Source organism: Solea senegalensis, linkage group LG3 (assembly GCF_019176455.1).
Source record: "Solea senegalensis isolate Sse05_10M linkage group LG3, IFAPA_SoseM_1, whole genome shotgun sequence".
Lineage (NCBI taxonomy): Eukaryota > Metazoa > Chordata > Actinopteri > Pleuronectiformes > Soleidae > Solea > Solea senegalensis.
In genome coordinates, this window is record NC_058023.1 from 29676771 (window position 1) to 29698920 (window position 22150).

Sequence of the window (22150 nt, forward strand, 5' to 3'; positions counted from 1 at the left end):
TGGCTGTAATTAGGTCTCAATGGGTTCTAATTGTCCTGCAATTGTACAATGGGAACTCTAATGCTGATATATTTTTGTCGGATTTTCAGCACGTGTATAAGATAACGGAGGAAGTACCGCAAAGAAATGGCAGACAAAATATTCAAACAATTCTTATTGGTGTAACTTTATTAAAGGAATGTGGACTTGACTATGAAACAAAAACCTATTTGCTCAAATATCAAGGGGCTTAGTTAATTATTTTTGCTTGATTGTGTTAAAGTAATTAAAAAAACTCTTACTTTGCTCAATTTCTGTTTTATTTGGTACGTTTTTGTCTTTCTGTCTTTTTAAATGGTTTATTAGAAAAACATAATCAAATAAGATTATCCTCAGATGTCATCTTTGGGGGATTTTCACAGATTTTCACTTGATAGACAGACTTTATTGATCCCAGACTGGGAAATTGTTACCCAGTACCCTATTATAAAGTATTGTTTTTGCCAGGCGGTTTTCAGTCCAGTTAATTAATTGCAAATACAAAAAATCCTGCATGACAGTAATGAATGTTGTAAATAATGCTTTGTGGACACTGAGGCTTACACACTGTTTTCATTGATAAAAAGTACTGCATTTTTATCCACACATGTGGACAGATGCTGTCCTGTAGCCTCTTACCTCTCCATCGTCCTCCGCCCCATGTGGACATCTTATCTGACTCTCGCAGCGTCACGCACTTAACACAAAAGACGAGTATGTGTCAGTCGTAGTCTATTGACTCTCCTGTCCTTAACAATGCTCAAGCCAGCTAGCCCCAGCTCCTCCACCACACACACGGCCCTAACTGATCTCCCATTGAAAGTGATGGCAGCACATATTGGTTTTTCATGCGGCAGCATGTACTCCGCTCCACTGGATACAGAGCAGTGTTCTCTCTGCTACGTTCCTGTTTCTGATTTATTTGAATTTTCATCACCTCGATTGATCGAGACCCTTTACTCGAGGGACAAAGATACAGACTAAATGACTATTGACTGCCAAGTGTTTGAAAAATGCATTTGTCAGACCACCAGTGCTATTGATGAGGGTGCATTAAAAAATGTATCTGAAGAATCAATGGGGAGGAAGGAGAAAGTCCATAGCAGTCGTGTTTTGCGAGTGTTTTGCTCTTTGTTGTTGTAGCTCTATTTTCCACTCTTTTTCTCTGTATTTTCCTTTTGTCTCCTAGTGCTTATGTGCTAACCACTGCTGGCGCATTGCAGTAAACTAGGGGAAGTAGAGTACCAGGGTTTGTGTCAGTGTGCATGTGTGTGCACGCGCGCGCGTGCGTGACGACTTGCAGCAGAGGCATCGACAAGCATCCGCAGGTTTAGTGTCTCCATAAATCCCACTTACCTGCTGCACACTTGCACATCGTCCACATCCAAAGATACTGATCTTTTGGTAAAAGCTCTTTTAAATCTCAGTGAAGATAAATCATATTTGAATGTAAATGTCATATTAATTCCTTTATTCTAGAAAAAAAGAAGTTTTTTGTAACGTGAGAATGTGTATAAATATCGGTGTATTTATGACTAAATAAGAGAGATACTTAAACACTTAAAAGATGACAAACAAAAGATATAGATCTGACAAAATCAATCTTTTTAAAAAAGCAGTGTCTGATATTGCCGCCTTAGCCTAAGCACTTAGTGTAAGTAAGGGATGGTTTTCTTCTACGCAGCTTGTAGCTCTAGGACGCCAAACCCGAGATCATGATTTGCACAACCTTGTGCATTATTTCAATATTAATTAGCACAATCTGTTTTTGAATTGTGCGGCCCAATCAGAACTGCAGTCACCCGTACAGAAATGTTAGTCGCGTGGGAGCGCGCTGTACAGTTTGATGGTTCTGTTTGCTGTAGGATTTTAACATCCTCATTTCATGACCGGCTGGACTTTATGGAGGAGATGATGAAAGGTGCAACAGTCCACACCATCTCGTATATCATGTCCTCTTTACACACACACTGACTCACTCTCCACCTCGGCCTCCGTGGCTCTATTTTATTTTCCCACTATAAGCTGGCATACCTTCCAACTAACGCTCTGTCAAGATCATTAGGGAGTGATGGACATCTTTTTGATGTGAGTCGTCCGTCCGTGGTAGAACGTGTGTATGTTTACGGGATGAAGCAAGACCCAGTCAGATTGGAGCAGCCCTGTGAAGGATCCAGTGACCTTTGGCATTTGAAAGCAGCAAAACAGAGGAGGCTGGATGATGATGATGATGATGATGGGTTGAGATGAGAGGAAATAACGTCAGGATGGGTTTGTTTTTTTTTTTTTTTTTTTTCCTTATTGCCATGAAGAAGATGATGGGAAATAAATGGCGGATTATGTCTGTTTTGCTTTGAAGTAATATTGATGGTGTTGTTAATAAAGTGAAAAGTCCCAGTAGATGAAACAACAAATGGTGATGCTCGAAGATGAAACACCCGTTTATGTCATCATTGGTGATTTGTGCCTCTCAAATTATATTTTCCATTGAATGAAATAAATAAAAAGGTTTGAGAGCAGGGGAAGCAGTTGGTTGCCGTGTGCTCACTTCCTTGTTTCAGCTGTGGGGGTCAATGAGAGTTAATTAGGGGACAAAGAGATGACTTGAACCTTAGCCTGCTTATCTCTAGGTGAGCAATCGGAGAGTGAACAGTCAAGATAGATCACTGCCTCAGACGAAAGGGGCACAACTGTATGCATGGACACACTCATGTGTGTGCAACTGTTAATGACACTCAAGTCAGCAAACAAAACTTGTCTCAGTGATGAATGGCACTGTAGCCAGGCCAAAACAGCTCCCTGGAGACCATCCATGTTTGTGTGATATCAGCAGAAAAAACCCTTATCAGGCCCATTACGGGCCTTCCCCTCAGCGAGAGAATGGTGTGTGTGCTTTGCATCCTAATGTCCTAATCTATTCTTCATTAAAGCTTAACACAGCAGTTAACTCGCCTTCTGATTGCATCATACTGCGTGTGTCCTCGTAGCAGCACAGATGAGGCCTGTGTTGCGCTGATAAAAGTTTCCAAATGCAATGGAGATGGGTAAAATAAGGCGTTCCGTGTCAGGATGCCAGCAGAGGGTATTGCCACAGCCGCAAGAGGGAAACGATTCCTTTAACAACAGTTGAGTGCTAGTTTTAACGAAGCATTTTGCATATTTCAGATGTCTCTGTAATTCAGATAAGCGGTGCCATGCATATTTTGTTGGATGATGCCATCTTGCTTGATTTAAAGGGGGCTCATGAGCCACACGGGGGGGGGGGCTCAGGCAGCTGAACTGGCATGGACTTAAACCTGAAAGTGGTGGTGGCGGTGGTGGTGGGGGGGTGTTTGTGTGTGCAGGAACACTCCCACACCTACAGTCTGTTAAGTTGTACTGTCTCATTGTGACAGATGTGGCAGCGTGAGCACCAGCCACCATCCTCACACACACACACACACACACACGATAACCAGGGACATATTCATGCACAATGTCTCAAGACTGCAGCAAAATTAAATGAATAAAAAATAGAACTTTTAAAAGTGGAGATGCTCATCAATCTGTCAGCCATTTGAAGTGAAAGAGCTTTTGGGAAAAAAAAGAATAAGTAATGGATTATAAAGTGGAACAAAAGGACAACAAGAGTTAAAGGAAGAGAAAAGGGACACTGATGATGAACATTGACAAGTAAGATAATAAAATGAGTGACCAATATTCACAAAGGCTGTCTCCTCCATTTAGGCACCAAACTGATTAAAATCCACTATTCCACTGATGGTCGCCTGAAGGTTTTGCAGTATTTGTCTCTGCGCTATAATATCACGGAGAGTTTGATAAACATTTTCTGTTGGAACTGGGTCTGAGTTTTATTTCTTATTTCTTATTTGTATGCACCTTTTTTAGATGCTTATTTTATTTGCAAAGTCATTGTTAAGACAGCAGAATATGACTCATCTTTTACTGTCCCTCTCTCTTTAGAAGAGATGTGTGTCCTCAGTTGTTTGTGCCTTTAATCATTCAGTGCTAATGCACTGTGTAATTACAGTGAGTATTAAACTCAAGTAAAAACCACTTTATCTGTGAATCCCATCACTCAACCTTAACAGAAGTGCACGAATGAAACGCTCACTGAAGTTGCAGCCAAAAAAAAAATAAAGTTTCAAAGTTCTCTCCGTGCTTGTTCTTCACAGTGAGGTCACCAGTGAGAGGTCAGGGTCTGAACAACAGGCTCTGTTTTTGCTGAGACCAAATTATTCAGTCACTGCAGAGGAAACGGTTCTGTACAAGTTTTATTTGGTCAAACAGCAAAAGAAAACGTGAAAATGTAACGCTACTCAAACATTCCAAAATGTCAATATCTGCCGCGATATTGAACATGCCCTGGCAATGTGGTGTGTTGATTAGCATTGTTCAGCACAGCGAGAAGGGTTAGGGTAGTAGTCGCCCGGTCCTCGACCTGGCAACCCTCGAACCGGCTGACACCCCGCTCGACGTGTCCGAGGTATCTGTAGCGTTGTTCTTTTCTTCTTTGAATGAATGCTTCTTATTCCCTGCGTCCAGACTTGTACCGCCACCTGATGGTGAAGTCAGAAATTACAGGACCCGGACGCGCCAGATCCACCCATCCACTTTGAATGGAGTGGGGTCAAGCTTTGATGAACTGTGGTGCTTTGCTTTGCTTTGCTTTGTTTTGCTTTGTTTTGCATGCAGCAGAAGTTGAGAAATGTTAAACTTTCCGAAAGCACCCAACAATGACATCACATCACTATCACATCTCTAGCAACATTAGCAACACACGCATTGCTCTGTTAACCTTCAATTCCTCTAGCGTTAAGTACCAGACCTGCCTGCCATTGAGCAGTTCATTGTTAATCCATGATTACATTTCCATTTACTATTTCAGCCATTGTTGTTATAGATATCTGTATTTCTGCATTATGGCATAATGTTAGTCTTTGTGTGAGCATAACATCATTTTTTTTCGATTAGTCTCAGTTGTGCAGTCTCTTGAAAAGTTCGGATTGAAGTGCCTTGCTCAAGTGTACGTTAATAGAAGTTGAGAAGAGTGTTAATCATTCTCATTCTGTGATCAGATTTTATGCCATATCATACTCTTCCCAACTTTATAAGCTGAAGCGGGGAATCCATCATCGTGTTGTGTTTCCATTCAGCCTTAGTGTCATTGATTAATGCAATCAGAGATGTGACATCTCGCTCCCAAATAAGTTTGAGATTGACACTCTAGTTTATTAGGCTCCGTGCTGCAAACTGTGTGTAGTGTAATTAAAGCTCTCACCCAGGCAGTCGGCATAAATCAAGCAAGCGCTCTGTTGTTGTGCTGAGCGTTGCATTATGTTTCAATCATTTTCATGTACTGTATATACACACACAGAAATGTACAACATTTGTGTAATTTAGGCATCATTAAGATGTAAGTCTTCTGCTTACTGTCTTTTAAAAGGAGCAAAAGAAATGTAGGGGTATTTAACTCCTATATTTATATTATTTAGGTATAACAGATCTTGAATTATATGCAAACACATGTAATTGTATCAAGAACAAAAAGCTAAACATTAGAATAGCAGAATTGAAAGGAAGGTTTGGCAAGAAATCTTACTTTTTGGGACGTTTAGTTTTAGCATTTCTTATTTATGCTGTTTTTGTTGCTGTGTTTTATTTATTTATTTCTAATGTCCAAATATGGTTTAGACTTGCACTGCTAAAACGTTGATATATTGTAAGAATTGCACCATTATATCACATTCAAAACAATGGACAGGCTTAATAAAATAAACATGGCTATCCAGAAAGATAGAAGGTGCACAGGCTTTTATAGAGATGTAAATTATAAAGTAAAAAGTGTATTTATGATTTTTCTTTTGTTCTGTGTCAACAGTGCTATAAATGTTCCTGTTGCATTGTGTTTACACAGAGCTGCAGGTATCATTATTTTCCAGACTCTGTCCCTGGCTCTGTTCCAATGTAATATGACTGAAGCTGGTGTAATAATGTGAAGAAAGACAACATTTTAATGCTGTAGCAAAATCACAAACCTCACCATCTCTGAATGAATGAATGAATGGACGAATGCATGACTGAAGCCTGAAATCACACTGTGTAAGGTTCATGTTTTTATCTCTACAAAGTCACCAGCATTCTTCATTTTTTCTTGTTCTTGGAGAAAGCATTTCACAGGAAATAGTATGGCGTACTGAGTGAAATAGTTTGGATTTACATTAATGCAATGCTTAAATTAGATATTTTTTTTAAATTACCTGTAGTAACAGATCGAGGATGTTTGTGCCTGGAAGATGATTTTATAGTTAGCTGTTAAAAAGTATCGCAGAGGCAGTGGAGCCAATGCCCTTATCTCTGGGCTTGACAAAACGTCCCATATTGCAAACTGAATATCGCCCCAGGCTTTCCAACTTTATAAAGGGCTCACTCTTGTTTTGTCGCTGAGATGTGATAAATTTCAGGTGGTGGTGCTCAAGATTTATAACCTGCTCTCTCCCTGAATGGCATTATGAAGTTGGGATGGGGGGGGGGACCCAATCTAATATTCCAAACTTAACTGATGAATAATGTCACACACCACCCCCACACAGCCTATAGGTTTCAAAGCTGTGGAATATTAAGAATGCCGAAACTCAATTTTAAAACCCACTGGTGGGAAAATGGCATCTCTAACAGAGAGGGGAAGACATCACATCTGAGGGGCGAGAGTGGGATATATTTATGTGGCACTACAGGTGCTATCAGGTTGAGATGGTGATTTGGGTGGCAATGGTGCCGGCTTTGACAGGTAATCTGGGACAGCCATTAGTGCCTGTTAAGTGGCTGGGTCTCAGTGTCGCACCTTGTCCATCAGTCTCTATTTGCTGAAACATGGACTTTCCATTCCGCAGGATCCTCTCTCACAAGTCCAGCAGACCCATTTCACCCCCAGACCGTTTTTGTAGTTCAGTTTAACCACACGGTGATTGTGCTGACACGTTTAATCGACAACACATACAGATGTAGTGTAAATGGATGAACTGACCACCACCACCACCAACCAACCAACCAACCAGCCCTCTGGCCCCTGTTAAGTCATCCCATCTACAGTCCTTCCTTCTGCCCACTTAGCCTAGGTGATAAGGGGCTGTGACCCTGCAACGGCCCCTTAAAAATTGCAAAATGTAATTAAAGTTGGTACATGTCACATGCACTATCCAAGCATTCAAAATAGTTGCCGCAATCCCAATTAAAAACATTGTACTAGCAAGTACGTGGCCACACCTGCTCCACATACACTATGTTTATGCACATGCTGTTAGAACTGGTCTCACCATCTGATTGATTTCTATAAATACTGAATAGTAGAAGTGTGTCTGCTTTAGAGCAGCAGCAGAAAATGACCATGTGACGGGAGGAGACGACAAGGTTATGTACTATGCATTAGCTACCCTTAGCTGTAGTTCCCCCAGTCCTTTATCAACTCCCTCTCCTTTTTAATCATATATATTTAAAGGAATCTCAACTGCAGACTGTTTTTTCCTTCTCCCCTGGTCAAGACACTTTTGAGAGAGACACTGAGGCTTTTTAGATTTAGTACTGATCTGTAATTTGGACACCAAGCAGTGAGCTGCTCTCTGCTTGCTCTGCTGGCATCCAAAACACAGCCTGTAGCCTGCAAATTAAACATTATTTTGTGAATAAAGTGGCCGCCCCATTGTTATAAGTGGAGCCAGTATTTCAGTTTAACATTTTCCTTAATCTCTGAAACATAGAGGTCATTTTATGTCCTAATTATAAAACATCATTTTCCATTTGATGTGAACGGGAACAAATGTCACAACATTTTTTATTCTCATCCTCAGACGGGGGCAAATTATCACCTGTGTAATGATAAAATGACACAAATTACACTGAGCTCAGTGTGATTTACACAAATAACAAATTTTAAGTGCAGATATATCGTGTGTCACATTGCAATCAAAGTGCACTTGTAAAGGTGCCTAAAAAATAAATGGAAAAATAGCAAACACCTGAAAGAATTAGAGTCAGAGCACTGGAAACGTTGTTATGACATGGCAGAAATGAGCAAAACCCTCCATCACTGGAAGTGACCTTTTAAAGGTCAAAGTATGGGGGTGAAGAAAAAAAATCCAATCCTAAAAAAGCCCATTGGCTTCACGCGGCATTTAGTTTAAATTGTACTTTGCTGAAAGCGACACACACACACACACACAATCAGTGGCCAGTACCAAATTCATTTCCTGTCAAAACAAGGAGAGCCAAGCAGTGTGTGAATGGTTGTTGGTGTTTGTTGGCTCAGAAAAGTTGGCTTTGTCGTAGCGTTTTGTCGTCACTGGCTGAAAACAAGAGACTCCAGATTTTTTGAGTTCTGTTTTGCTGTGCAATATCATTTTATGAACAACAGTTCTCATTTATAACCATTTAAAGCTTCCTGGCTACTGGAAGGTTTATTTTTAAAAGACAAGACTTTCGAGAGGAAATCCTTCTAGTGTTGATGTGACATAGTGACGCATGCTGCTTTTGTGTCGCTGTGATGCATTTTAAAGGTATCCTTGCTCAGCTGAGTACCTGCAGCTCTAGGTCTACTTAGCTCTATGAACTCTTTCTCACTTGCGAGCTTCAGGCCTTTTGATGGGCTGGATGAAAGGATGAGTTGTCTGAGCAAGTCAAAGTGCAACCATGAAGTTAAACGAGAGATAAAATGTTAAAAGGTGCCCATGCTTTGTTCGTGTCGAACGAGGAAAGTGATGGCAATCACATCCTTGATGAAACAATTATCCAAGATGGGACCCTGCGCCTCGCTATTCTCTCTCTCTCTCTCTCTCACTAACCACATCTCTGTATTCCCCCTGCCTCCTCTCCCTCCATAATTTTTGTCCTTTTCCACCTAAACATCACTGTAATTAGTGCTTCTGTCACATTGCTCCGACACCGGCGTGCGCACGGGTAGAGTGTGTACGTTTGAAAGTGAGAGGTTTTGAATAGACACGCGTGTGCGTGTGTGATGGGGGATAAAGAGGAGTAGCAATAGGTCGACTCTGAGAACGATCGATTTTCAATCGCTGTAGAAGCGCTTTCCCCCTGTTTTTTGCCAATTCAACACATGATTAAAGCCGGCACGGCAATTACCATTCATCTGGAAGGAGACAGGAAGAAGAGGCCCTCAAAAAATGTGAGAATCAATCCATTATGAACAGCGCTCCTCCTCCTCCTCCTCCTCCCTTCCCTCTCTTTCTTTATCTCTCCTCTGCTCTCTAGCTAATCTTTCCTCCATTACCTTCTGCTTCTTTTCATTCTCTCCGCCTGTCTCTACCCATATTCCTCACATCCACACTGTTCTGTTTCCTCCCCCATCATATCATCTCTTTTCCTCCTCCTCGTTGCCGTCTTATGTTCTCTCTATCATTGGTCACCATCATTGTTGCCTCCCTTAGACGCTCACTCTTGTGCGATTGTACAAGAGTGACAATACAAGCAACACTTGCTCTTTTTTTCTTTAGATTTATATATATATATCAGCCCCTTTTCAACCCAAAAGAAACCATTGATCCACTGACTTCACATCTTTAATGGAACATTTTCATCTGAAGTAACTTTCAGTTCTTCAAAACAATTTATATCCACTCACAGATTGCTTTAAGGTTTTCGAGTTGTGAGACAACATAAATCATAAATGGGTTGTACCAGGCAGGAAATGGTGGAACTTGAGTACAGACCCACGGTCCACCTCTGAGTGTTCTGAGCATGAATCTGTCTGATAACAAATTCTTATTTTCAAAGTTCAAACCAAAAGACCTGCGGTTGAGATCTGAGCAGATATTATATAAATATATGCCCTGGCAAAACGGTAACTTTTAATTAAATTTGAAAACATTTAATTTAATTCTCCATCACTACTACAGTACATACCCTGTGGAGTTTACCATCAGCGACTTGAGCCATTGGGCTCCGTTTTCACACAGTAATGAGTTTATGAGGTTTGAAATCATTGAAAAAGGTAGAACATTTGCTCATAAATTTGCATGTAAACAAAACAGAATATGAAATCCTTAACGTGTAAATTGTTTGTTAGGCTTTAAAGATGTGAAATGAATAATATTAAATGTTAAAGCAAATGTGGCTTTAAATGAAAGTGCCTCCGGGAGCTCATACTCCTACTATACCGTACATTTTTATTTTATTATCTTAATAATCAAAAGCTTTTTTATCTTAACATTATATATCTCAACACTGTAAACTTCTTTTGTTGGCACAAGAAGTTAAGAATAAAATAACCCTCCGACAAAACATGAAATTGTCAGGGTGTCGCCTTGTATCTACACTGTGAGCATAAAAAAATACGTGTCTGCTTTTCTTCAAATGCAGGTCCAAAGCCTTGATCTGTGTAATTGGGTATTTCATGAGCAGCTTCTCAATAATATTACATCCGAAACTCATTCGATGTAAGCGTTTCATTAAAGCTTTATTTTTTTTTTTTGCTCACATAGTGAGTGAAAGAGTGGGACATAATGCAGGAAATTAGGATTTGAACAGGATGTGTAATTGCTTTTTTTTAGTGGGACTGTCCCAGGTCTAGCTTATTTATAGAGAGCCTGAGTCTCAGGTCATTAAACCCAGCAAATAATGTGGGTGAATTCATTAAGGTTTGATGGTTGCCCAAAGCACATGTGGATTGAACATGGGAGGAGATAAGAAAAGCTCTGGGAGCGCTTAGTGTTTTTAGACACCAAGGCCCCGCCTAGTTGCAGCAAACAGAACATAAAACAAAATAAGAGCCGAAACTCATGCAAATGCGTCACGCTCACCAAATCAAATATCAAGTGAGTTGAAGGGAAAATTGTAAGAAGTGCTGCAGCCCCTGAAATTCATGCTTAAGTGCATTCTCACCCCTGATGGGAAGGAAACAGCTGTGCACAATTCAAGGTCCAAGATCTTTGCTCTTTACACCAAAGTCACACAGCCGAGTCCTTGTTCATCAAAACTGAGAGGTGTAGACTCCTTTCTCCAACTCGGCAACAAAGTGTGACTGATTGGAGTTGATTTCCTCTCGCGGAGCTTTTGCATCGCGGCAGAATGGCAAAACATGCAGCGATAGTCGAGTAGAACAGCCGCGGACGGGGCGTGTGAGTAGCAGCTGAACCCGCCACCTTCCACAGCTGGACAAGGTCGAGTTCATTTGCACTTATTCTGTAAATTCATGTGAGAAGTGAATAAGTGGTAGCTAGCGGTGTGTGTGTGTGTGTGTGTGTGAGCAAAAACTGGTAGAAACATACACAGTTGATGCTGGCCTCACGTCAGATTGAGATAACATTATGAGATAATAATATCTACAAAACACGCCTACACACACACACACACACGGAGAGGACGAGCAGCAGCTTTACAACTCATTACCACTGTGACACATTACTCAGTTTTGATGAGTAAATTAAGCCTTAATTTCAAAGTCGGTCAGCCACCGTGACCACAAAATGTTACACCAAATATACTATTTTCATTACTGCAGCAGTATATTATCAATAGAGGACATGAATGGCATTGAATGTCGCACTGTGGGTTTTTAAATGACTACTTTCCTGGGATTCTATCATGTCCGCTTGGTTCTTGGAACAGGGTCAGTTGTGTAACTGTTGCAGTGGCGTTTGTCAGTGCAATGCAGTACAGTTTAATGAAAAAAACGGAACGTTCATACACTCATTTGTGGTTAATAAGCTGGTAACTTGGGCAAACAGTTTATTGCATTAATTATTTTAGTTACTGAATAGTTCAATCTTCCACTTTTTGGCAAATCTCATCGCCACGTTTTAATATTGCCAACATAATTACTATTTGTACTGATGTGAAATCTGTCACTTGAGGCAATTTCAGCATTTCATCCAGTTTTTTTTTTTGTTTTTTTTCTCAAGAGAATTTTCTCCGGAGCATTTGTTATCTTCTGCAGTTGATTTTCTGTCTGTTTAATCCCCCTGCATTCATCAATGCAATCTGTTGGCATTCATTGTGCCAAAAAATTGGTCTCACAACAAGTGCAACGTATAACGTGCCATTTCAGCATGGAAAACAGCTGCAGGCTGAAAAGTTATGGCAGTCTAATGGATTTTACACTTGCACTATAGTATTTTTTTATACCAAGACATTTTTCAACAACACTTACTTACACTTAACATTTGCACACATATTCTATGTGGTTTTAATCAGCTTTAAAATAATTGTGATTATTAATTGTATTTACGTACCTATAGCTGTTCAGTTTCTCTGGGAAATTTAAAATAAAACACAGACAAAACTCATTTTCATCCATTTCCTTTAGTCAGATAAGATTTGAGTGGCACACAGTCTACTTAAGCATACTGAACTGTGCAGACATGAACTCATATATTTTTCTACATTTTGCTAAAGAAATCAAAGAATCCAAATGTCGCACTGTCAACATTTCTGTAGGCATAATTTATCATCATCATTTAAATGTGTCAAATAACTTTTAACAGAACTCAGAAATGCGATAAATGTGTATCTGATGCATGTTTTTTTTCGCTTGTCAAAGACAACTTCTTCCTCTGCAGAAGAAGAGGGGAGGTGAAGTAAGGAGGGGGATGAATCATGATAGGATAGCAATCAGATCTTGATGTGGACCCCGGGGACGCATGTTAATACCAATGTTAATGCTATCTGATCACAGAAAACGCATTTTTAAAGAGCAGACTTGGATGTTCTGCCCTCAGGGTCGTGCTCTCCCGTTCCCTCGTGTGTATATGTCTGCATGTGAGAGTGGTAGGTTGCAGGTGTGCGTGACTGAAGGTGTGCATGCTTGAGGTGTGTGCGTGTCTGGGTGGTGGAAAAGAAAAACATGGTTTGGACATACGGCCACTGTTTTAATAACCCATTAGCATTTTATTTTACTTTGTCGCTCTCTCAAAATGATATTTCTCATTACTATATGTGCCTAAAGAAATCATGTGGGGTACATGATTCCTTTTGTCCATCAAGTAAATTGCAAATAAGCACATATAACCATAAAACAGTGCATTGCCTCCATGCCCCCAAGGCCAAATAGCAATGAAAGTGATTGATAACACCGCAGACAATCACAGCAAATATGATCTCTGGAAAATAATGATCCTATTGTATCAACACATTTTCTTTTCATTAGAGTCGAGAGTACCCTTTATTCTAATGAATTGCTAAGAGTAAAGAGTACGCTAGTTGCCAGACCAAGGCTGGTTGTTAATCATATAAATGGCACAGTACCAATTAAACCCCACAGTGCACGGCGTCAAGGCTTTTAACTGGCCCCAGATTACCCAAGACCACTCCACTAAGAACCTTTAATTACCATCCTTGGCCTGAGTCAATGAACACATCAATGTGTGGATAAATTCATAGCGTGGGCTACTTGTGTCTAATTGCCATGATTGACTTGGGGGAGGGCTAACAGAGTGACTTTGAGTTTGCGCTCATGAGTGAGAATATTAGGTTGGTTCAGATATAACTGCGCTGCACATGGCAGAAGGGGGGGGGTAGGGGGTGGGTTCTTGCAAGGTAGGATTCAAGGTCAAGAGAAACATTTGTACTGTTGCACCCTTTGTTGCTTTCATGACTGGTGTCTGCAACTTCAGTTCAATTAAATGTGAACAATTAAAAGAGTGTGTAAAATAAATTAATAAAACGCAAGTGATGCTAATCACTGTTTGTGTATATCTCACTGGACCAGATGGAACTAAAGCAAACCACTGTCCAGGAACAATTAAATTACGAGCATGCAAAGTGAAATCCTTAGTCATTAATTATGTTATCTTGCCATTTCATCCAATAAGGTTTGAGTTCTTTGTCACATGCGTGTCTCCGTCAGCACGTCTACCACTGCTCCTCATAATTCTGACAAAGACTTGACACAAGGAAAGAAACTTAATTTCTTATAAAGCACAAGATATTTCCTTAATTACAGAGATGAAATGGCACTGACAAGGAAACTGAATTAATTATAATATGGTAAGATCTTGGAAGTGGAAAATGTAGTAAATTTCTCTTGAGACTGAATAGATATGGCCAGCTATCGTAAGTGAGAAATTTAATTCACATTAAGAGCCGCTGCATGATATGTTTTACATAACATGAGACAGAGAGAGGGAATATCACTTCGGTGATATATTATATCATTAAAAAATATGCTGCTTACATTGGAAATAAAGGTCCAGCTTTTGTTGGATGAAATCTTTTCATTAATTAATTTCATTTCCCCTGGACATGCATGCTGATTTGCACTTACATAGTTTATTTTAATTGGCTTATAGAACATGATAAGGCAGACTTGGCATGTGCAAAGTCAAGTTGTGTTGTGTATATTATTTTTTGTCCAACACAAAGGGTGTCATTGTAACGTCAATGATCCACTTAACAGAGAGCAAACTCAGTACTATTTACCAATATGACGGCTACACTTAAACACTGTTTATTGCAAGAATTGGCAGTTACACTATATATACTCTGGGGCACTCATAGAATGGGTTTTTATTATTTTTAAAGAAATTGTGTCAGCGTTTAGCCATAATTCCTTAGCAGAAGGAATTTCAACAAACAAAAACATACTTTTAAGGGTTATGACAATAATAAGTTTGGAAAAAAACGTATGTGACCCAGAGCAAAATGCTGTAACAAATGCAGTAAACACATTTTAAACCTCGGATTGATACGAAGATTAAAGTTAGACTGAGGGCATCCATCCATCCATTCATCCACCCATCTTCTACCGCTTTATCCTCCCTATGAGGGTCACATTTAGAGCTGTGCCAATCTGAGCAGGCATAGGGCAATAGGCAGGGAAATCACACCTTATATTGGCAAATGTACAATGGCGTTATGGCCACAAAACCCATGCACCTGAACCTGAATTTGCCATTGTTAATTGCAAGAAAGCATCTCTCATAGGATTAAAAGCAAACACCTGTTTTGCACAACATATGTAAATCTACAGTTGTTCTAAAAAGGTAAACGGCTCATACTTTGGCACACAAACCTTGTTTATTCAGTTGTACATCTCATGAGGCAAGTTTGTTTTTTCTTGCAGTGAAACCATGTAATGATTTTAGTCATTTTTTGCATTTCATCACCGCGAGAGTGCTTCACAGTTCTTTTCATGATGTTTTTTTCCTTTCTCCCTGAGCTCATCTTCAACAACTCTCCCAAGTATGTTATTTTTAAAAGGGGTTCGAACAAAAGTGTCTGAGGAGTGATGGCATTGTCAGGCTATATCACAGCCCATTTTGTAATTGCTATCTTCAGCTCAATCAGCCGTATGTTCGGCTTGTTTTTTCTGGTTATGTCACTAGTGACAAATTCCGCGCTCACTGTGCCACTGTTTCGTTTAACTGCCCTGTCATTTACGCATACTCGGATGTAAACGCGCGCAGACACACCTTACATAAACCCCACAAAGACCAGCTGGCTATCAGATTTCAGCAGCTGGAATAAACACGTAAGAACCATCATGGTAAGTGGTTGCAATCAAATTCTGAGCACCACCAACACGACTTAGGAAAGGATCTGATGAACAGATGGAACGTCGGGTTAGCTGACAGTATTCCGCATGGTGTGAGCCAGACTTCAGGCTCCCCAGTTTTATAATATAGATTAGTTACAATGAAAATGACTGTGAATGTTAAATAGTCGGCAAGAATAACTCAAAGGAGTGGCGCAAAGACAAACCACAGAAAATACACGTAATTACAAATATAAGCCCTGAATTCAAAATCTTAATTAGAGAAAATTGCAGATGCCTGAGTTTTACTGACTGTACATCAAACTTTTCTCTCTAGATAATATTTTGTTTTTTTATTTGTTTTGATAAAGAGTTTGGCTTAAATTGATGACTTGGCAATGGCTTTTGTTTTTGTATCAGAGCGATCCCCACAATCTTACACTATAGCTGGTTTCAAGGGAACTGTCACACCATCTATTTTGTAAATAAATAACCTATTTGGTACATTTCAGCATGTTTCAAACAGAAAAAGATTAAGATTAAGTGAAAGTGTGTCTGCTTTGAGTTGTACCAAAGAATTATGACATAATGAGAGGAGACAAGATACCCACATCTGTTGTGGTTTGTCATTAACCTCCTCTATTTACTTTTTTCCTTCGCCGGTTGAGACATTTTTCATAGAGTTACTGAGGCTTTTTAGATCTGGTATCATTCAGAATCTCTTACACTTACAGTAGCAGCGAGGGGCTCTCTGTTTGCTCTGCTGGCATCCCTTGTGCTGAAGTGCTATGATGCTGTGTTGGGTGGAATAACATACCACAACAAAACATGAACACTGGGAATTGTTTGTGAATATAATGGCTGCACAATTGTTATCAGTGAAGCCAGTATTTCAGTTTAACCCTCGTATGACCATCAAGATAATGAGGCTGCCTGGATTTATTTTCATTGATTTTATGGCTGTAGTGTTGTCAAAAAATGTTCAGTGAGCGAGTGCTTCTGCCCCTTTATGCTTCTTTTTCCAAGATACCTTTCAAGTTTCGATTACTGGCCGTTATTCAGCTGTTTGAAGCTGACGTCACAAACGTGTGACGCACTGGTGAGTCTTGTCTGTGATTTGACGAGCTTTCCGTCTGCAGTATATGTATATGGGCGCAAAGCTCTATCTCTCTGCTTTCCGGTATCCATCCATCCGACTTGTAGCGCTTTATCCTCCACATGAGGGTTGAGCAGGGTGCTGTGCAAATCTCAGCTGACGTAGTCCATAATTTTTTTTAATTTTCTAGATATCAAAAACAGTCTAGGACAGGGGTGTCAAACTCAAATGACCTGGGGGCAAATGAGCATCTACTCTGGTCAAGCGGGGGCCAACGTAGAGGAAAAAAAGTGGTAAAAACAACTATTTAGTAGCCGGTGGGCAATATAAGATTCATTATATTGGACAGAATTGCAAAGTAAAAGTGCTTGTTTTGATATAAAATTATTCACAATAAAAACATTTATGATGCACAAAAACACAAATAATGACGAGGATAATTGTGATTAAAACAGCTTAAATATATGTAATTTCATGTCGAGTGTAATAAAGCAATGATTACAACAAAATGTCTTATTACTATTATTAAAATATTGCCTTGCACAGTGGTGGGCGGGCCGCATGTAATCGATTGGAGGGCCACATGTGGCCCCCGGGCCACCAGTTTGACACATGTGGTCTAGGAGTTGCGGTAATGAGAAGTACGCATGCCAAACCCTGTCGCAATGACTGGATGGACACAGGAGGGTTAACATGTTTCCTCAATCTCTAACGAGACATTATAGTCATTTCATATCATTCATTTCTTACACTATGGCACCTTTTAATGCCTTACATGTACAGTACACTCCTGTATGATACACACACCATAACCATGGCACAAAGACACAGACATGCAGAGCGCACGCAGCTATGGCTACATGTGCAGTCACACATGCACCAAGCAACCTATTGCAAGAGTGAACGGACAGTGCCCTGTAATTACAGATTCAGACAATATGTCTGCTGCCCTCTGTTTGTCGCATTCGCCCCCCCCCCCTTCGCTGTCTCTCCCCATACATCCTCAAAGCCACTGACCCGTTGGCTTCTGTGTAATGACCGCTGAAACGGTCATTCTGTCTTCTTGACACAGCCTGGACATTATAGCATGTCAGTTTTTGGGATCACGGTTCCAGCAGTAATGACTGCCGATGTGGATCACAGTCCTAGTTAATGACCTTTGCTTTGGGTGGAGGAGGGAAGTGTCTGCCCTGCTGCCCGCGTCCATCTGTCTGTTATCAACAACAGTGGTGCTTATGAATGCATTCATTCATTCATCCACCCATCCATACATGAAGAAGTACAGACACTAGCCCTCTGGCCTGGGCCCCATGTCCACAAGTGACATGAATGTTGACCCATCCCACCTCATTCCCTCCAGCAATCCCACATTGGGTGGTTGGACCACACGGCCCCTTGAAGTCATTATGCCAGGTGACAGATGGAGGGGACACATGGTGACCGTGGTCTACCTTCAGTTACCACACAGTCACACACACACACAAACAAAACAGGCTAAGAAAGGGAGATTTTTACATGCTGTAAAAAAAGATCATTTATCACTTTACACACTAAAACTGCTGCTGTGTTACTTTTCCATATAAACAAATGTCCTTTAGATTCAAACCACTGTGAAATGAGTTCACACGATGCTCATTAAGCACCCTTTTTATTATTAAATACACATAATTGTTATTATTGAATACACATCATTTTTAATATTAAATAGATATTGAATAAATAAATAAATAGTAATACAACAGAACTTGCAGGAGCCAACGCGTTTTATATTCATAATATGTCAGTATTATGAATATAGAAATGCAGTACATTCCATTTTCTGAAATGAGTGGCCTGTATCCCTGAGGGACTTGAAGTAGAAATGCTCTTTGGTACCCAGAAACAAGGTTGCCACTTAAAGGAAGCATTTCTAAAAAAGCCTGCATAGGTCCAGCGGGAGCGGAATTTAGATGAGCCTGGAGAAGAAGCATAATCTCCTCAATTTCATTGTTTTCCCATTTCTGCATTATTTCCATGAGACACATGCATCTCGAGGCCCTGCTCAGAGATTGAACGGGGCAAATGTAATTCTGTATGTGCTCTCTTGGGGCATTGCTTAGGTGTTAGTGACTTGCCTGACTGTGGCCTGGAGGCCTGATGGGATCAGTGCCACCCATGTACCTCATAATCTCTTTGGAGCAACAGCCCCAGCTCTAAATCCTGGCCATAGGAAAGCCTATGTGGTTTCTTTTCTGCATTTGCATGTCTTTGTCTGGTTGGATGATCGACTTCTGTCTGTCTTTGCCTCCAATTACTTTCTCTCGCTGTTGAAGGTTTGATCGAAAGTTGCTTTTTGTTATCTCTCTTCTTTTGGCAGTACTCACAAGAAGAAGAAGTTTAGGAGAATCCACAAATGCCATATCATTTCAGCATGTTAGCCACATAGACCTGGCTTTTTGTCATAGTCCCACCTCCTTCTTTCTCTTGTGTTCTGAGTTAGTTTTGGTATTTACTGAATGTTAACTTTTATTTTCTTGCCTTTGAGCTCTGTTACTGTCACTGTATACATTGCACAGTTTTGTTTACGCTATTGAACATTGCCATGATTATGCTGCATTCAATTATTTCAAAATATAAGTTATTTTTGAATGAAAAATTAGTCTTATGTATGAAAGTTCTCCATCTCTCCAGCGCTTTATTTTCCCCACTATGCAGTAGTGATTTAATAGCTTTAATAGTGATGTATTAAAGCTTCCCAATAGAATAACAGCATCATTAGCACAATCTGAGCTAAAGAAAAAAAAGAAAATCAAAGGAGTCAAATGATTAAAATTGAATGCAATTGTACAAAAAGCATGACCAACTTTAGAATTACTGTGACATTTAAATGAAGACAGTTGCAAGAAATACTGTTAGGCAGTATGAAGATTAAAAGAACTCCTGAAAAGTTTTTTTTATAGTAATTTTCACTAGAATGAAGTGAAACATCTGCTGTATAATTGGTGTAGTGGTTAGCCTTTGCAGCAAGAAGATCTGGTTCAGCTGAGAAGAGCCCAGAAGTTGTGTTCTTTAGGAAACTGTTGGCTAAACCGAAGTGGTTTTAAATTGGCTCGGTGTGGACTCTAAAACAGGAGTAGACCAAAACATTACTATATCTTTTTAATATCTACTGTGTAATGTTCATTGCTGATTTATTCATTTCGGTAAACAAACGGAGCATAGTGCTAATTGCCGTTGTGTCCGTTACGCTCCCCAAATGCGGTCCTCTTCCTTTCCTATAACAAAGGCTTACGCAAGTGGATACTCCAAAAACAGAGAGTACAAGGTTTATCTGGTGTTTCATTGTAAGGTTTAGTGTCTGCTTCATGAACTGTGAAAAATGTTCTGCTTCAAATAAGGAAATAATAAGGTCAGGTGAAAGATGAGGCATTACGGTGGGGGATAGTGGAGAGGCTTACCAGCCAATTATTATAAGATTAAGAGGAAATTTTAGATGTGAGATGCTGTGCCACCAGTCTCACCCTCTCACTCACAGCAAGACTTTTAAATTATGTCGACCTGTTAAGAGTCAAAGAAGATTGCTGGTTGTCTTTTTAGAGAACAGCCAGACTCTCACAAACAGACAGATGTTCTGAAAGTCATGAAGGTAAATGTTTCCAACCCTTTTTTGCGCATCCCTGTTACTTCATATTGAACCAGTCAGCGGATCATTGCTTTGGGTAAAGTTGTATCCTTCAAGTGTCTGGATTGCCTGTGTATATGTGTAATTGCAGTCAAATCAATAATTCCCCCCTGTATTCAAGTGTCATCATTTGACCTTATCACCCATAGTTCATTTGTCAATGCTCATCACTTGTGCAAGATAATCATTAATACCAACATTGGCACTGAGAAATGGTCATATAAGCTCATATCTGCTACCTCACCAGCCATCAGTCAATTAAAGGGTTAATGACCTGCCACAAAAGAATGTTCAGCCTTCGTTGGTGCACACGACTCCCAGCCGACCAACCTTTAATCTAACCCATTTAAATATGCATGAGTCCTCTCAGTGTGGCTTTTTTGGTCCTCAGTCCCCCCCACCCTCCTCCTCCTCCTCCTCCTCACCCTCTAAACCTACTCCCCCGCCCTCAGTTGACAAACTGCACCTTGAATCACCAAGACAACGATTTGATCAAGGTTCGGTGATATAGACCATCGAGGGAGGGAACAGTTTCTACTGCTTGTCAAAAACGTATCTTGGCTGCTGCCAATGAGCCTCCTCGGACATGATATTCATTAATGACGCTAAACTGTGACACACACTCCTAATAAAATCGATAGACTCTACTGCTTAACTTTATCTCACCTCATATGACCTTTTATTAACTTAACTTATTAACCTTTTATTTTTGTAAAATGCTAATAATGGTCCAGATTGACATTATTGACAATACACATTGATAATACCATTATTTGATTAAGATCAAATGTGTATCATTCTTTGGTGAATTCATTGTTAAAAGTCTCCAAAAGATGTAAAATCATCATGATTTTTGATTTATTGGTTGTGCAAATGAAAGCTTTTCACAACCGCACCACCAACTATATTGCTATATCTGTCAAAATGATAACAATCGTGTGCATGTTTGGAAAACACACAATGCAACTGTCTAATGTGTCCATAGTATTGTGAACATACACACGTCATAGTCATTTTCAGTTTAATGGCGTTGTTTTTAGAGTGGGCAGCTGTTTTCACTGACTAACTGGTGAACATAATGGGACATTTATCTGCTAAAGAGCCAGATATTTCCCTCAGGAGTTGGTGGAGACCAAAAACTGAGATAAAAATGTGAGTTAATATTGGACATTAGCCAGGTACTGTAGATGGGACTGCTGATGGTTTACACAAACATTTCCCAACAATCAAAAGGTGTTGAATTGTTAATGTGCACTGCTTGTTTCCACGGCTTAATAAGGTCAGTTTTCAGACATCAAAATAATGAAATTATTAAAAATAGACAAAGAGATGCAGCCTTATAAATGTTAAATAGACTGTAGTAATGTCTGCCGATGTACACGTATATAACAGTCATAAATCTGTCGGGCAATTATCTTTACAATATGCATATATAATAAATGTTTGTGTGTGTAGAGTTCCATGTGCCCCAGGGCAAGACACTTAACCCCAAGTTGTACCTGATGGCTGTGTTGGCAGTGTGTGAAAGGGTGAGTGACAGAAAAAGTGCTGGACACACATTGGCTGTATGAATATGTGAATGAATGGGTGAATAGCAAGAAGCTTTGAGTGGTCATCGAGACTAGAGCGGTGCATTATTGTGCTTTGATTATACTGTATACCCATTAGGAAAAAATTAAAAGCCTCCTTTCTGACTGCAACTTTCCCTCTACCTTGTCCCTAATGACCTGAGGACATATTGTTTCCCCCCTGATCAATCACGGACATACGGACATCCTTGGAATGACAAAGTCATCACAAACATGTCAATAATATCAATAATGGTAGGCTAAATAGAAGAGGTCATCTGGATTTGCTCTAAACATGTCAATAATGTTTGTTTAAGACACTAAAG

General features: G+C 39.9%; 1 long non-coding RNA gene across 1 annotated transcript in view; it reads left to right on the forward strand.

Moving 5' to 3' along the window:
* LOC122766490 overlaps positions 1 to 22150 on the forward strand; it is an 82184-nt gene that overhangs the window by 54782 nt on the left and 5252 nt on the right. The window lies entirely within an intron of this gene.